The sequence below is a fragment of the Pristiophorus japonicus genome, chromosome 1 (assembly GCF_044704955.1).
Source record: "Pristiophorus japonicus isolate sPriJap1 chromosome 1, sPriJap1.hap1, whole genome shotgun sequence".
In the NCBI taxonomy this organism is placed as follows: Eukaryota; Metazoa; Chordata; class Chondrichthyes; family Pristiophoridae; genus Pristiophorus; species Pristiophorus japonicus.
In genome coordinates, this window is record NC_091977.1 from 164,103,144 (window position 1) to 164,119,997 (window position 16,854).

At 49.2% G+C, this 16,854-nt stretch overlaps 1 pseudogene; it reads left to right on the plus strand.

Annotated features, from left to right (window-relative positions):
* Positions 1–12,658: 12,658 nt before the first annotated feature.
* LOC139279429 (U2 spliceosomal RNA) lies at positions 12,659–12,893 on the plus strand (annotated as a pseudogene).
* Positions 12,894–16,854: the final 3,961 nt, after the last annotated feature.

A 16,854-nucleotide genomic window follows, 5' to 3' on the forward strand; every position in this document is an offset into this window, starting at 1 on the left:
AGGGGACACAATCTTAGGATAAGGGGTAGGCCATTTAGAACTGAGATGAGGAGAAACGTCTTCACTCAGAGAGTTGTTAACCTGTGGAATTCCCTGCCGCAGAGATGATGACCACTTGTTGATGCCAGTTCATTGGATATATTCAAGAGGGAGTTAGTTATGTTCCTTGCGGCTAAAGGGATCAAGGAATATGCAGGAAAGGGGTACTGAGGGAATGATCAGCCATGATCTTATTGAATGGTGGTGCAGGCTCGAAGGGCCGAATGGCCTACTCCTGCACCTATTTTCTATGTTTCTATGGGCCCAAGTTTCGGCCTCAGTTGCTCTTGATTTTTTGGAGCAACTGGTGTAGAACGGACTATCTTAGAAATTCAAATTCTCGGCATTTAGTTTGCTCCAGTTCTAGTCAGTTAGAACAGTTTCACTTTGGAACAGAATTTTTTTTTCAAAAGGGGGCGTGTCCGGCCACTTACGCCTGTTTTCAAAGTTTTGGCAGTGAAAACGTACTCCAAACTAACTTAGAATGGAGTAAGTGAAGATTTTTGTACGCTCGAAAAAACCTTGTCTACACTTTAGAAAATCAGGCGTAGGTTACAAATCAGGCGTAGGGAATGGGGGGGGTTTAAAGGGAAGTTTACAAACATTAAACACTTCAGTTTTACAAATAAAGAGCCATCATCAATAATAAATGATAAAAACATCAATAAATCAACCAATAAATCAATCAAAAAAATTAATAAGAAATAATTTTTTTTTTAACTCAATAAATAAAACATTTTTTACTTACCGACTGCAGCACTGGGAGCCCTCCAACAGCATGCTGGGATGCCCCCCCCCCCCCCCCCACAGTGTGTCTCTGGCAGTGTCTCTATCTCTCTGTCTGTCTGTCTGTGTCTCTCACTCTCTGTCTGTCAGTGTCTGTGTTTCTGACAGTGAGGGGAGGGGGAGGAGGTGGGTAGAGGGAGAGAGGGGGGGCAGGGGGAGGGGAGGGAGAAAAGGGGGGAGGGATGGGGATGGGGGAGAAGGGGGAGGGGGGAGAAGGGGGGAGGAGGAGAAGGGGGGGAGGAGGAGAGGGGGGAAAGGAGAAGGGGGGAAAGGAGAAGGGGGGAAAGGAGAAGGGGGGGAGGCCGAATGGGGGTGGGGGGTTGGGGGGGCGGGGAGGCTAAACGGGCCGGGCCCGGCGGCCGGGCCCAAGATTTCAGGCAGGGTCCGTCCCCAGCACCAGATTTACAGGTAGGTGGCGTTGGGTCGGGTCGGGTCCGGGATCGGGAGCGCGGGTCGGATCGGGTCGGGGCCGGTCCGGGAGGGGTGGACGGTGGGTGGGGGCGGTCGGGAGCACGAGTCGGGTCGGGTGGGGAGGGAGGAGGGAGGTCGGTTTGGGTCGGTTCGTGTCGGGGGCCAGGGGAGGGAGGTCAGGTTGAGTCGGGTCCGGTCCGGGTGGGGGTGGTGGGGTCGGGACCGTGGGTCGGGTCCAGTCCAGGGGGTCGGGTCAGGTCCGGGGGTGGGGGGGGAAGCGGGAGTCGGATCGGTGTCGCTGTCGGGTCCAGTCCGGGGGGGCGGGGGAGCGGGAGTCGGGTCGGGTCGGGAGGAAGCAGGAGCTGGGCATGGGAGGCAGCCTCATCCACGCAGCCCCAGTGAGGCCATTCAGCCAGGGCTAGGGGCTGCGTGCTTCGGGCCCCTCCCACACTGTTTTGGGTGCCTGGAGCTACTGCACATGCGTGCCCACTGTAGCGGGCATGTGCAGAGGTCCCGGCACTGTTTTCAGCGCAGGGACCTAGCTCCGCCCCCCCACAGCTCGTGCTGCGCCGCGCCGAGCTCCAGAGGACTAGCAGGGAGCCGGAGAATCTGGAAGTTTTTTTTAGGCGCACTTTGTGGCGCGAAAAACGGGCGCCCAAGTCGGGGCTGCGCCGTTCTAGGCGCGGCCTGAAACTTGGGCCCTATGTTTCTATGTTTCTCTCTCCTGTCTTTGTGCCATCGTTTATTATCAGGGCCACCCCTCCTTCTTTTCCATTTTGTCTATCTCTTCTAAAAGTCAAGTATCCTAGAATATTTAGTTCCCAACCTTGGTCACTTTGCAACCATGTCTCAACAATTCCTTTCCCCTCTTCTCTGAATTCCCACTCTTTCCAAATTCCCAAATAAAAGACTGTTTAAGTGCACTCCGTTTAATCTCGCTCTGTGAAGACCACTCTGTGCTCTTTAACGTACACTGTTCCACGTTAAAGGCGCTATATAAATACAAGTTGTTGTTGTATGTCACCTCTCAATGCAGAAAGTTCAGGGAAAGAAAAAGATATGACTGGGAAAACAAGTAGCAGAAGTTCTGGTGTTCCCTCTCTAATCCTTGTAGGTAGGCCACCTGCTGTATCATGATGGAGATGGCACCTATGAAAACATGCACAGAGGTACTTCTCTATGCAGCCCTTCACACACCCAAACTATTATTTCATTGCAGGTCTGGTTCACCTTTTAAAGATGCTGGTTTTGGCAACCAGAAAAGACATAACCACTGGTTTAATGATTTTTCTCACAGTGTATAATAATTCTCACAAACTATTTTATTTTATAATCGAAAAGAAAATTGAAGAAATATTGATAGCCCTTGGATGGGCATGACTAGTTTATAAGTATATTCAAGGGAGCCTTTCTGTGAAATGAACAGAGATGATTCTTTCAACCCTACCCATCCCCCGGCTTGTTTCCCCAACAACTGCTTTAGAGCCAAATGTGATGAGCTGACAACGTATGGCCTTGGATGCCTGCAGCAGGCACGAGAGCCAACAAGTAACAGGAAAATATATTTATTTGGAGATTCATTGGAATAATATAGAGATATTAAAATCAAAATAAAATGAAAAATCTTTGTAAGGTATATTGAAATTGAAGGCTTTTTAAACAAGGGGTAAGTGGGTTTTATGTTGTTATTTGAATTATAGTTTAATACTACTGATGCTTCTATTAGGGATGAGGTGGCTCATATATTATGGAACTCCTGATGGGAATATAGCTATGGGCAAGAAATTCCAAGAGATCACAATTTATTAGACTTCCATTGTTTATGAAAACTATTAAAGTGCCTCCCAAGGCAAAAATGAGCAGGGGAGTAAGAGAAGGAGAGAGACAGCAGTAGAAGAAAAAATAGGGAGAGAAACATTACAGACAAAACAGCAGCCAGGACCTGTAAAGATTGAGAAGAGAACCAGCACAAATGTAAGTCGACATTTATAAATATTACTGCATAGCCTAACTTAAAAGAAAATCCTGAATGTACCTGGGTGAAAACATAATGAAATGTATGATAAAGTTTTATTGTTTCCGAGTTCATTCATGTCCGACAAGGTGGTCCTGCATTCTGATACTTGTCAAGGTTTCTGAATTTAAAATGACATAGGCTATAGTGCATCAGTAACATTCTGGTGACGAGTGCCTTCTACATTTGTTTGAATGAAACAATTTATTTCCCAACAATTTTTCTTCTGTCGTTCAAGTTTGCTGCTAAACAACAAAAAGGAATTATGTGACACTTCACTACACTGATTTCACATTTAAGGCGACAACTTTCAGTGGTGAGTTATCTCACCGACAGCACATATAGGAAAATCTTTGTCAGCTCACACACAATTATTCAATTGACACTGGCAGTGCGTGAGATATCTCAGTACCAGTGCACACTCAGAAGCATTAACCTTTAGTTTTCTCTCTAATTAAATATGGTTTGCAGATTGTTCTTGCTATATCTCCATGTGTTAGGGAAGAGAAGTAAAACTCAGGATGGCTTGTAAAGTTGAAGTATATATGATCTTAGACCCTTTGGGGTCAAAATGTGGTCCCACCGTATTTGAGGCGGTGTCACCGTCTCAATGGAGATGTTACAGTCAGGCTGCAGTTGCCGCCACCAACTGCGAAATTCAGTTTTCCTGCCTGAAGAGGGGAATGCAGTGCTAAATCAGGCGTTGCTACTTTGGAGGCGGTAAGGAGGCCACAGCCCCAAACATTTCAAAGGCTTTGGCGGGAAGTTGCTGAAATAGTGTCAGCAAGTGACACGGTGCCCAGGACAGCGACCCAAAAGTGGAACGACATGACTCGGTTGCTGAGGGTGAGTATATTTTACATTAACCTGAGCATGCCATGCTCTGAGCTCAATGTGCAGTCTCTCCTCAATGTGAATGAGTCTAACCCCATGCTCTATGTGCCGAGAAGACGATCAAACTTGACTATCTAGAGGAAGTAAAAGTCATAACAAGGTGAGGCCAGATGCAAGGTTCACATTTGCAGCTTCACCCACACCAAGGGCCTGCATGCGCTGTTAACTTTCCTACTCCGTTGTGGAGACCCACCCCTCATCTTGTTACCTCCTCAGTCTTCATATGCTTCTGGAAGACACTATACTTACCATTACTGTAAGGTCCTCGCCCCCTCATTCCAGCATTGACACACCAAGTACTCACAGCTAATGGAAGTTACATTGACCTTTATAGACTAACATGTTCTGAACTATGTAAGGTACTTCAAACAATGGATAGAAGGGCACTCACTCTGACGCTCTCTTTAATCTTGCAGGTCAAGCTGGCACAGATCAGAACAGACCAGATTCAGACTGGAGGAGGGGTCTCTGAGCTCCAAGCCCTGAATCCTGTGGAGGAATGCGTCTCAGCCCTGATGGGTGTACAAGTGGGTGCGGTGGGTGAGGGCGAGCCCGCTCGGGACAGTGAGGGTACGTTGAATTCCTTTGCAGCCTCTAGCAGGCCACTTAGCCCTGACACCACAATCCTTCACCACTTTCCATAAGACTGCCATTTCCGAGCACTTTTCCCAGTCCTGGCCCCCTCCTCTGCAGGTAACCACTCTTCTCTGGCTTTGTGCTTTTAGATGATGACTCAGATGGCCAGGGGCCTGCACCTTAGCCTTCCACTGCGGGTGACGGTGAAGAGGAGGAGAAGACGGAGGTCACCTCTCTGGACATGACAGAGGATCCAGCAGCCTCAGAAAGTGTGGCCAGCAGCTTATAGACGGAGGGCAAATTCGGGGAGACGGTGGTGGGTGATGCTCCGGGATCCAGTGGTCTGCCACGGGGGAGGGGAAAGCAGGGTGAGCAGTTCCTCGGAGGGTGAGTGCATGCCTGAGTGATGCTAAGCAGTACTCTGATGATGAACCCGAATTAGAGGATGTCACAAGACAGTCATTGCGGATGCACAGTGATCCGCTGGGTGCATCGGCAAGGGTGCCCGAGAGTATCAATGCACTAGCTGTGAGGATGGAGGAGCCCACCTCAACTGTTGCTCATTCCTCCCAGCAGCCGTGGAGCCCATCCTTGGTAGATACCAATGGATGTTGGATGCTTCAAGTGATCGTGGGGTCCCAGACATGGTGGAACAGGCTAAGGCTGACCTGGCAGTAGCCATTGAGCACCAGGCCGAGGCTATGGTAGGCCTGCAGACTGTCATGTCATCAGTGCGTGGTAGCATCAAGCAGCTCTGTGGTGTGCTGCAGGCACAGTCTGCCCTGAGGCAGAGCTAACTTGATGCCACGCAGGCACTGACCGCTGCCATCGTGTCTGAGGTCCCATCAGTTCAACGGGGGACCTAACATTGCCAAAGCAGGGCAACAATCTATGCTCACCCAGATTGCTCCAGATGCTGAGGCTCTGTCCCGGGGGAGTAGCAGTGTGTCGGGCCTCTTGGAATGTGATGTCCTCTCTCAGGAAAACATCATTCTGCCCTTGCCCCTGCCACTCTCTACAACCCATCCACCACAGAGTTTGTCGCCCATGCTGAAGTGATGCAGTCCGCAGCCAGGCCTTCCAAGGCCTGAGCTGGTGGGAAACGTTCTGCTAGGCCTTCAGCTGTGGCAACGGCGCCAACAGAGCGAGCTTCTAGCAGTCTTGCTGCAGGCATTGAGAGCCCATGGAGGATGAGCAGTTGGTCTGGGAAGGGGGAGAAGGGAAAGGATGGGAAAGCACTCTGAAAGAGCCGCTAAACATGTGTGTGCACATGGCCAGAAATGGTGACTTTGCTCGAATATGAACTCATGTAAATAGTTTCACGTGGATGAGCCACTAAAGAATTGTGTGATTGTGGCCAGAGATGCTGTCCTTGTTTGAATATGAACTAATGTAAATAGCTGCATGTGGATGTGACTGAGAATGTTTCAAAGGATCTGGTTTCAATTATTCTTTGCCTTGGATGATGGTGTCCTTTAGTGCTTCTTTTCAGCACACTATGGCTTTTATTGTCAATAAAAGTTATTTTACTTTGTCACATTCTCGCCTTGCTATTTATATATACGGAGGCTTGGAGGGTAGGGCGCGATGCCTTCAGCAGATCGCCAGGTGAATAGGTTGGCCATTTGGTACATCTTGCATAATTCACTGGAACCAATGTGTGATGAGTCTCTGACCAGCAGCCCTTGCAACCACAACAGAGTCAGGCTGCCTCATCCTTGGCTGAAGCTCCTCATCGCCGTCATCCTCCTGAAGTGGATTATCCATCCCTGCTGGTAATGGCTGGCCCCTCATGATGGCTACGTTGTGCAGCATGCAGCAGACAATGGTGAAGATGGACACTCTGTCACGGGAGTACTAAAAGGCCCTTCCAGAGCAGTCACGGCAGCAGAAACGCTGCTTCAGAACCCCGATAGTTTGCTCTATAGTGGTACTGGTTGCAATATGGCTGGTGTTGTAACACTGTTCGGCAGGTGTGGTGGGATTGCGCAGGGGTGTCACCAGCCAGATGGCGAGACCATATCTTTGTCGCCGATGAACCAGCCATGACCTTCATTCAATGGCTGGAACAATCATGGCTCACTGCTCTCCCGCAGGATGAAGGCATCGTGGCAGCTGCCAGGATAGCGTGCTTTGACAGCGAGGACCATCTGCCTGTGGTCGCACACCAGCTGAATGTTGAGGGAGTGGTAGTCCTTTTGATTGTGAAACACCTCCATTGTGGGGCGGGGCCCGCAGTGCCACATGCGTACAATCAATGGCCCCCTGAGCCCTGGGGAAGCCCGTCATTCTGGCAAAGCCATGGGAGCAGTCATCCTGGCTCTCCATGGACATGCTGAACTTTATGTAGTCCATTCATCGGCTGTAGAGAGCTTCGGTTACCTGCCAAATGCAGCAATGTTCTGCAAACTGCGAGATGTTGCATATATCACCTACAGGAGACTGGAAGGACCCGGTAGCATCGAAGTTGAGGGCAATCGTCAATTTCACTGCCACTGACAGCGTGGTCCTAGTGCCGGTCAGCTTCGAGGTCTGTGTGCAGGAGGTGGCAGAGCTCGGTGAGCACCTCCTTGCGGAACCGCAGCCTTCTTATGCACTGCTCCTCCGACATATCGAGGTCAGAATAATGTGCACGGTAAACGCTGCGTCTGTACGGCCTCCTGCCCCGAGGTCTGGGGCCTCTCCTCTGGCCTGGACCCACATTGGCCTGAAGCTGTCTCTGTAGCCGGCACCTTTGAAGTCTTCGCCGCAGGACGCGTGGTGTGCCATCTGCGCCCATTAAGTTGCAGAAGCAAAATACTGCGGATGCTGGAATCTGGAATAAAAACAGAAAATTCTGAAAATCTCAGCAGGTCAGGCAGCATCTGTGAAGAGAAAGCAGTCTTAACATTTCGGGTCGATGACCCTTCGTCAGAACTGGAAAGTTTTTTGGAAAGAACGGATTCTTAACAAGCACCGAAAGGGGGAGGGGAAGAAAGAACAAAAGGGAAGGCATGTTATAGGTTGGAAGACAGGAGAGATTAGAGAGACAAAAGGGATGATGACCCAAATTCAAATGGTAATGCCAGGAGTTAGAAACATATTAGTCAAGATAGACTGTGAATGACCAACTGCCATTTGAGACAAGGAGAGAAAAAGAAACAGACTCGGCGGGGGTGTGGGATGTTGGGGTTGTGGGGGGCGGGGGGGTGGGTGAGGGGGAGGCAGAAGGAGCCAAAGATTGGCAGAGGCTACCTTCTGAAATTGTTGAACTCGATGTTGAGTCCAGAAGGCTGTAAAATACCTAAACAAAAGATAAGATGCTGTTCCTCGAGCTTGCGTTGAGCTTCGTTGGAATAATGTAGGAGACTGAGGATGGAGAGGTCAGAGTAGGAATGGAGTGGAGAATTAAAGTGACAGGCGACCGGAAGCTCAGGGTCACACTTGCAGACTGAACGGAGGTGCTACGCAAAGCAGTCACCCAATCTATGCTTGGTCTCTCCAATATAGAGGAGACCACATCGTGAATATAGTAGATTAAATTGAAAGAAGTACAAGTAAATCGCTGTTTCACCTGGAAGGAGTTTTTGGGGCACTGGATAGTGGGAATGAAGGAGATAAAAAGGCAGGTGTTGCATCTCCTGCACTTGCATGGAAAGGTGCTGTGGGAAGCGGAGAGGGTGCTGGGGGTGACTGCAGAATGGACCAGGGTGTCGCGGAGGGAGTGGTCCCTTCATAATGCTGAGAGAGGAGGGGAGGGGAAGATGTCATTGGTGGTGGGATCACGCTGGAGATGGTGGAGATGGCAGAGCTTGATCTGTTGAATGTGGAGGTTGGTGGGGTGAAACGTGAGGACAAGGGGAACCTTGTTATGGTTCTGAGTGAAAGGGGAAGGGGTGAGAGTAGAGGTGTGGGAAATAGAACGGACACGGTCGAGGGCCACAGCGGAGGGGAATCCTCTGTTGAGGAAAAAGGAAGTCATGTCAGAGGCACTAGTGTGAACGGTGGTGTCGGCAGAGCAGATGCGACAGAGGCAGGAAACTGGGAGAATGGAATGGAGTCCTTACAGGATGTGGGGTGGGAGGATGTGTAGTCCAGGTAGCTGTGGGAGTCAGTGCGCTTATAGTGGATACTGGTGGAAAGCCTATCCCCAGAAATGGAGATGGAGAAGTCTGGGAAGGGAAGGGAAGAGTCGGAGATGAACCATGTGAAGGTGAGGGAAGGGTAGAAATTGGATGCAAAGTGAATTACATTTTCTAGTTCAGGGCGAGAGCAGGAAACGGCACCGATCCAGTCATCAATGTACAAGAAAAAGAGGTGTGGGAGGGGACCCGAGTAGGACTGGAAGAAAGAATGTTCCACATATCCCATGAAAAGGGAGGCATAGCCTTGACCAATGCAGGTTCCCATAGCAACACCTTTAATTTGGAGGAAGTGAGTGGAATTAAAGGAGAAGTTGGTCAATGTGAGAACAAGTTCAGCCAGGCAGAGTGGTGGTGGATGAGGACTGGTTGGGCCTCTGCTCGAGGAAGAAGCAGAGTGCCCTCATGCCATCCTGGTGTGGGATGGAAGTGTAGAGGGATTGGACATCCATGGTGAAAAAGAGACAGTTGGGGCCGGGAAACTGGAAACTGTTAAAGTGATGGAGGGTGTCGGAGGAGTCATGGATGTAGGTGGGAAGAGAGTGGACAAGGGAAGAAAAAATGGAGTCTAGATAGGAAGAAATAAGTTCTGTGGGGCAAGAACAGGCTGAAACAATGGGTCTACCGGGACAGTCCTGTTTGTGGGTCTTAGGAAGGAGATAGAACTGGGCTGTGTAGGGTTGGGGAACTATGAAGTTGGTGGCTGTGGAGGGAAGCTCTCCAGAGGAGATGAGGTCAGTGACGGTCTGGGAAATGATGGCTTGATGTTCAGTAGTGGGTTTATGGTCCAGAGGGAGGTAGGAGGAGCTGTCAGAGAGTTGGTGATCAGCCTTTGCAAGGTAGAGGTCGGTTCGTCAAACAACAACAGCGCCATCCTTGTCAACAGGTTTAATGACAAGGTTGAGGTTGGATCTGAGCAAGCGGATTGCTGCAAATTCAGAGGGAGGTAGGTTGGACTGAGTGAGGGGAGCAGAGAAATTGAGACGGCCGATGTCCCGTCAGCAGTTTACAATCAAGTAGCAGGTTTTAAGTTGCAGAACGTAGCCGCGATGTGCTAGTCACCAATGGATGTGACCTGAAATCCAACAATGTTTGTGGAATGCTAGTTGTGAAGCTGAGTAGTCACAGCATGCCAACACCTACGCACTCTGCAAGGAGAGAACGTAGTACTGACCGCGACCTCTGTGGCCCAGCTGCAACTACCTTCAAATACCGCCTCAGAATCTTTACCTCGACTTGTGAACGCCAACTTTTTGTGGCGTGTTCCCTCTTGAATATATCCAATGAACTGGCATCAACAACTCTCTGAGGCAGGGAATTCCACAGGTTAACAACTCTCTGAGTGAAGAAGTTTCTCCTGATCTCAGTCCTAAATGGCCTACCCTTTATCCTAAGACTATGTCCCCTGGTTCTGGACTTCCCCAACATCGGGAACATTCTTCCCGCATCTAACCTGTCCAGTCCCGTCAGAATCTTAGACGTTTCTATGAGATCCCCTCTCATCCTTCTAAACTCCAGTGAATAAAGGCCCAGTTGATCCAGTCTCTTCTCATATGTCAGTCCCGCCATCCCTGGAATCAGTCTGCTGAACCTTTGCTGCACTCCCTCAATAGCAAGAACGTCCTTCCTCAGATTAGGACACCAAAACTGAACACAATATTCCAGGTGGGGCCTATAGGAGATGGTATATCTCTGTCTGCATTTCCTTTCAGAAATGTGGCCTTCTCACACACTGCGCCTCAGAGAGCGGGAGGATTGAGTACTGTTCAGGGATAAGGCCTCCTTCCCAGATGTCTTCGGCCTCTACTCAGCTATGGCTCGACATGGCCAGCAGCTCTTCTTCTAGCCTGCCAATAGCAACCAGCATGATACACTGGCGAACTAGTAATGCCCCCATTAAATTCTCTTTGTCCTTGTAATGATACTGTAATGGCAGATAAAACTGCCATTTGCAAGTTGGAGCTTCACGCAGCGTGCTGTGCGTAACTGTTGCAGTCAATGTGACCTCTGATGTAGGATCCTCCTCCCTCCATTTAAATACGCAACAAATACCGTCTGCTGCACCCTGGGGACGCTGTTTTTTTCAGATATTTCCTGGGGCGTATGTTAAATGAGGCGTCAGGGCCGAATTTTCCATCCAGAGTGTAAACTGGAGGGTGGGACGGTAAGTTTTTGTACCGCTGCAAATCAGGAGCCTAATTTACTAGTTGGGTGCTAAAACCTGGATGCCCGGCGTTACACCCAGAAACACCATTAACTGCCCCTCTGGGGCGCAAACAGAGGCACAAAAGAACAGAAAATTCAACCCCATATGTATCCATTCAAAGCCTATACATTAAGCTATCTATATGCATTTAATCCATCTAATTTTAATGGGTGGTTTAACTTTCAGCAAAACAGAATGCATCTTCAAGCCGTATAAAGTAAAAATCTAATCAATTTTCACATTGCATTTCCTTCTTTAGAGTTAAATTAGAGAGTATGGTTTACCCCAAGACATCTGGGTGACTAAGTACATTAGCACACTAGATGTGCTGTGTCACAGAGTGTAGAATATGGGTTCTGCTCTGAGATTTTGCAGGTGAAACAGTCCTGATTTCATTCAGATCACCGAAGGAAGATGCCAATTTGAGAAAGGATGGAAAATCACAACCTGTAGGTAAATGCCACTTAAGTTGATACAATTTCACAAACAACACCAACAACAAAAACTTGCATTTATATAATCACCTTTAACGTAGCAAAACATCCTAAAAGTGCTTCACAGGAGCATTATCAAACAAAATTTAACACTGAGTCACATAAGGAGACATTAGGAGAGGTAACTAGAACCTTGATCAAAAAGGTAGGTTTTAAGAAGTCCCTTAAAGCAAGAGAGAGATAGAAAGGTGAAGAGGTTTAGGGAGGAAATTTGAGAGGCCAGAATTGGAGGTGTGCACAGACCTCAGAGTGTTGTAAGGCTGGAGGAAGTTACAGAGATAGGGAGTGGAGACACCATGGAGGGATTTGAAAACATGGATGAGAATTTTAAAATTGAGGCATTGCCAGACCGGCAGCCAATGTAGGTCAGTGGACACAGGATTGATGGGTGAATGGGAATTGTTGTGAGTTAGGCATTTAACAACTGGCATTGGTAAAGACCTGGCGAGGGGGAGAATGATTTCCCTAAAAGAATGTAACTGTGGCCACAGTTAGAGTATCTATCATAAAATGTGCCAGGTTCACCACAACCTCATATCTCCTGAAATGCTGTGCATACTAGAATTAAACATGATTTAGCGCATGGATGATGTATTTTAAAGTCGGAACAGAACTTTGAACGGATTCTCTTTTGCTCTGTTGCTAGTAGAGCCCAGGGACCCACTGGAACGAGGGGAGTACTCATAAGCGACAACAAAATGAATGGGCCGGAATTTACAGTCCGCAGCGAAGCGAAGACATTCATTGCTGGCCCCGAAGTACACTTCGCACAAGGATCTCGCAATCCCTGTGTCAAGCACTTCGGGTTTTCCAACCTTCAATTCAATTCAAGGGACTATAGTGAGATTCCCTTGTTCAAACTGCTGTGTCGTCAACAAGCTGTCTAAGCAGCCAATCAAAAGGCAGAATTTTCACAGACGGTAAACAAAGACGTGGGTATGGGGGCGGTAACATCCGGGAGGTGCGAAACTTTGCACCAGGCGCGGAAGTCCCACCCCGCTTAATAAATTCGGGTTACCGCCCACGCAAGGAAGTGAAGCAAAGCACTCCACTTTCTTCCTGGGACAGTAACGGGGCGATCGCCACAGCAGAGGTACGCTCTTGGCCGCGTAGCAATGCTGCACCCGAGCCTTTTGGCTAAGATCAAGTGTAGTACCGTTTCTGACCAGCCACCATGACCTCATGGTGGATCCTCCCTGGTCGGGAAGGTATATGCTTGCATTTTTGGAAACAGGAGGTGGGTGGGGAGGGTTGACCCATCCACCTCCACGGAGGTGTGTGGGGGACCTGACCCATCCACCTCCATGGCACGAACCTGGTATTGCAGTACTTCCAGGAACGGTGCAGTGGCTCTAGGCCTTTTGGCTAAGAGCATTGGCGCAGAGTGATCCTTGACAGGTGCAAGGTGACCTCTGGCGTTTGTGATTTGACAAAGAATTGGAAACGATTGGCTACGAATTTATAAAAAAAAAAATAATAAATAAAAAATAAAAAAAATGCTGCACCCGAGGGACTCTTCCCTCAATTAAAGGGAAGGGCCCATGCTGCCGACTCTGCAAAAGAAAAAGGACCACCGTGGAGCGGGGGTGCCATGCGATCAGCCCGGCACTCAAGCAGAGTTCCTGGCTGAACAATCGTGGTCACGACTCCACGAAGAAACCATATGAGGAGCAGCAACAAAAAGTTAAGGTTTTTTTCTGCACTCGCCCACCTCCGATTTAATTTTCGCCCCAGTAGCAGCCGGCCGCCCGCTACCGTCCCATAAAGCGATCGCTGTTATTGCCCTGTGCTGCTTCAGGGGACAAAAGCCAATTTCAGGGCTGGGGTACTAACGGGGCGATGCGCACGCCGATGACGCCACGATCTCCGGGCACAAGAGAGCGGAGCGCAACGCCGTAGTGCTGCCGCTAAACTCCCGCTGAATATGGCAGGAGTTGTTGCCAGCATCGTGCCCCCTTAGCGCCCTCTGGGGGTACTATCCAGAGGTGAAAATGCAACAAATTTCTAGCCCGATGGCTCTCACAAAAGGAAAACCTGAAATAAAGATGGACATACTTTACAAAAAAAATTAGGGGCCAAAATTTGCCCCTCTCCTTAAGGCCTGTTATCACCGCAAATCGGCAACCACACTGCGGAGTGGAGTGGCCGGCAGATTTTGGTGGAATGGCCGCTGATAGCCCAATTGCCCTCCCGAGTTTTCCCGGTCATACCCTGATCCCCCACCCCCACTACTCCACTGCTGCCCAGCCGAAACCATCCCCGGTGGGCCAGTGGGCTGAAGTTTTATAATCACAGAAGCTCTCCTCTTTAAATGAAGGAGAGAGCCGTGGTGATGCGGCGCTGTAATGACATCATCACGGCGGTCACTCCGCACCGCCCCCAACTTCCGCCCCTCAGTTGCTGTCAATGCCACCATTATGATCGAGTTCTGGATCGGAGAGAAAAAAAACAAAGAGCCGAATGTCGCTCAAGAAGCGACCTGAACCGCAGCTGTGGTAAAAATCATCGAAAAAGGGTGGGAGCGCCCCGTTTTAACCGGGGGGCAACTTCTACCCCTTAATTTTTAAAAGTCACTTGCAATGAGTTTACCCAACAACAACAACTTGTATTTATATAGCGCCTTTAATGTAGTATAACTCCCATGGAGCTTTACAGGAGTGTTATAAGAAAAAATATATAACATTTAACACCGAGCCACATAAGAAGAAATTACAGCAGATGACCAAAAGCTTGGTCAGAGGTAGGTTTTAAGCAGTGACTTAAAGGAGGAAAGAGAGGTAGAGAGGCATAGAGGTTTAGAGAGGGAGATCTAGAGCTTAGGGCCCGAGCATCTGAAGGCACGGCCACCGATGATTGAGCAGTTATAATCAGGGATGCTCAAGAGGGCAGAATTTGAGGAGCGTAGATATCTCGGGGGAGTTGTGAGGCTGAAGGAGATTCCAGAGATAGGGAGGGGCGAGGCCATAAAGGGATTTGAAAACAAGGATGAGAATTTTGAAATCGAGGTGCTGCTTAACTGGGAGTTACGACACAGGCTGCCGAGTTTTGGATATCCTCAAGTTTACGTAGGGTAGAATGTGGAAGGCCAGCTCGGAGTGCATTGGATAGTCAAGTCTAGAGGTAACAAACGCATGGATGGGGGTTTCAGCAGCAGATGAGCTGAGGTAGAGGCGGAAATGGGCAATGTTATGGAGTTGGAAATAGGTGGTTTTCGTTATGCCGTGGATATGTGGCCGGAAGCTCATTTCAGGGTCAAATATGACACATAGGTTGCAAGAAATCTGGTTCAGCCTCAGACAGATGCTAGCGAGAGGGATGGAGTCGGTGCCTAGGGAACGCAGTTTGTGGTGGAGACCAAAGACAATGGCTTCGATCTTCCCAATATTTAATTGGAGAAAATCTCTGCTCATCCAGTACCGGATGTTGGACAAGCAGTCTGACAATTTAGAGACCGTGGAGGAGTCAAGAGAGGTGGTGGTGAGGTAGAGCTGGTATCATCAACGTACATGCGGAAACTGACACCGTGTTTTAGGATGATGTCGACAAGGTGCAGCATATAGATGAGAGGTGCAGCGAATGTTTGTGGCAGAGGAGCGGCAAGAGATCATGGCAGAAGTGCGGTGAATGAGGGTACAGGGCCCAGAAGAGCTGAGGGCCCAGGGGCAGCACAGGCCTGCCCACACTGTGATATGTGTGCGCACTAGGTCCGTGCAGCAGAGCAGGTCTCCAGTCATCCTAGTTAACCCTTGCCACTGGATAAAGGCCTAGCTTTGTCAAGCCCGTGTGGTGGCTGGTGTGCAACTGTCACCACACGGTAAAAAAGTCCATGCACAGGCATCTTCCACCCCCTCAATTGGAGTTCAGGACTGGAACATCGGGTCCTTCATTGAAACATCTGTGAACTCTTGTGGAAGAAAGTCATCCTCATTCAAGGGACCGCCTGTGATGATGATGAAGATGATAGATGAGAAATAGGAGGGGGCCAAGGATAGATCCTTGGGGAACACCAGAGGGTAATGATGCGGGAATGGGAAGCGAAGCCATTGAAGGTGATTATTTGGCTACGATTAAATAGTTAAGAATGGAACCAGGCGAGTGCAGTCTCACCCAGCTGGATAGTGGCGGAAAGGCGTTGGAGGAAAATGGGGCGACTGCGGACAGGTCAAGAAGGACGAGGAGGGATAGTTTACCATTGTTACAGTCACAAAGGATGTCATTTGTGATTTTGATGAGAGCCGTTTCGGTATTGTGGCAGGGGCGGAAACCAGGTTGAAGGGATTCAAACATGGAGTTCCAGGAAAGATGGCCATGGATTTGGGAGGCACCAACACGTTCAAGGACTTTGAAGAGGAAAGGGAGGTTGGAGCTGGGACAGTAGCTTTCAAGCACAGTGGGGTCAAAGGTTGTTTTTTTGAAGAGAGAAGTGAAGTCGACAGATTTGAGGGAGAGGGGGACAGTACCTGAGGAGAGAGAACCATTAAAAATGTCAGCTAACATGGGAGCCAGAAAAGGAAGTCGGGTGGTCAGTAATTTAGTGGGAATAGGGTCAAGGGAACAGGAAGTGGGTCTCATGGACACGATAAACGTGGAGAGGTCAAGAGGGGAGATCAGAGAGCAACTGGAGAGAGATGCAAGTTCAAGGCTAGGGCAGGGGGGTACCTCAGAGGAAGTTTGGCCCGGTGGGCTAGGGGAAGAAAGGGAACTCACAGAGACAGCTGATCGGATGGTCTCAATCGTTGAGACAAAGAAATCCATGAGCTCCTCGCACTTGGAGGCAGGTGTGGTGGAGACAGGGGAGAGGGGTTTAAGAAGACGGCTAGCAGTAGAGAATAGAAGCCGGGGATTATCTTTGCATTCCAGAATGACCCTGGAATTGTGAGCAGTTTTAGCAGACAAGAGTAGGACCTGATAATGCTTTATCTGGTCCAGCCAGATCTGGCAGTGAATGGATAAACCAGTTGTCCGTCACATCCGTTCAAGTCTGTGCCCCTTGGACTTGAGGGAGCAAAGATGAGAGCCATACCAGGGAGAACGACCAGGGTGAGAGAGAGTAATTGTTTTAATAGGGACTAGGGCATCAAAGGTGGTGATGAGGATGTGGTTGAGCAGATCGGTGGCTGCAGAAATATCATTGTGAAAGGAGGGTCATAGTTTGGACAGTTTGGAGTTGATAAGTGCAGTTGTAAGAGAGTTTGGAGAGAGGTTTTTTCCAGGGGCGGAGGCAGACGGAAATAGGGTTGGGTGGGGGAAGGGGGATGTGAGCAGAGGGCGATACAAGGAAATGATCAGAGATGGCCTTATCTGCAATTGACA